A 535-nucleotide genomic window follows, 5' to 3' on the forward strand; every position below is an offset into this window, starting at 1 on the left:
CTGAATTAGATGTTCGAATCACCGCCGCACGCGTTCGCATCTCACCCGACCTGAATTAGATGTTCGAATCACCATCGATCGAATCACAGCTGCACGTTCGCATCTCACCCGACCTGAATTCGATGTTGGAATCACCGCCACACGCGTTCGCATCTCACCCGACCTGAATTACGATGTTCGAATCACCGCCGCACGCGTTCGCATCTCACCCGACCTGAATTAGATGTTCGAATCACCGCCGCACGTTCGCATCTCACCCGACCTGAATTCGATGTTCGAATCACCGCCGCACGTTCGCATCTCACCCGACCCGAATTTGATGTTCGAATCACCGCCGCACGTTCGCATTTCACCCGACCTGAATTCGATGTTCGAATCACCGCCGCACGTTCGCATCTCACCCGACCTGAAACCATGTCACCCGACCTGAATTCGATATTGGAAATCACAGCCGCACGTTCGCATCTCACCCGACCTGAATTCGATGTTCGAATCACCGCCGCACGTTCGCATCTCACCCGACCTGAATTCGATG

At 54.2% G+C, this 535-nt stretch overlaps 1 long non-coding RNA gene across 2 annotated transcripts in view; it reads right to left on the reverse strand.

Moving 5' to 3' along the window:
* The window catches only part of LOC113475565, a 1,747-nt gene extending 1,588 nt beyond the window's left edge, over positions 1-159 (reverse strand). For both annotated transcript variants that reach the window (XR_003397308.1, XR_003397309.1), the window contains exon 1: positions 114-159. This is a non-coding gene — a long non-coding RNA (uncharacterized LOC113475565). The remainder of the gene's footprint in view (positions 1-113) is intronic.
* Between the last annotated feature and the right edge of the window lie 376 nt (positions 160-535).

This window comes from Ciona intestinalis, unplaced genomic scaffold (assembly GCF_000224145.3).
Source record: "Ciona intestinalis unplaced genomic scaffold, KH HT000989.1, whole genome shotgun sequence".
Classification (NCBI taxonomy): domain Eukaryota; kingdom Metazoa; phylum Chordata; class Ascidiacea; order Phlebobranchia; family Cionidae; genus Ciona; species Ciona intestinalis.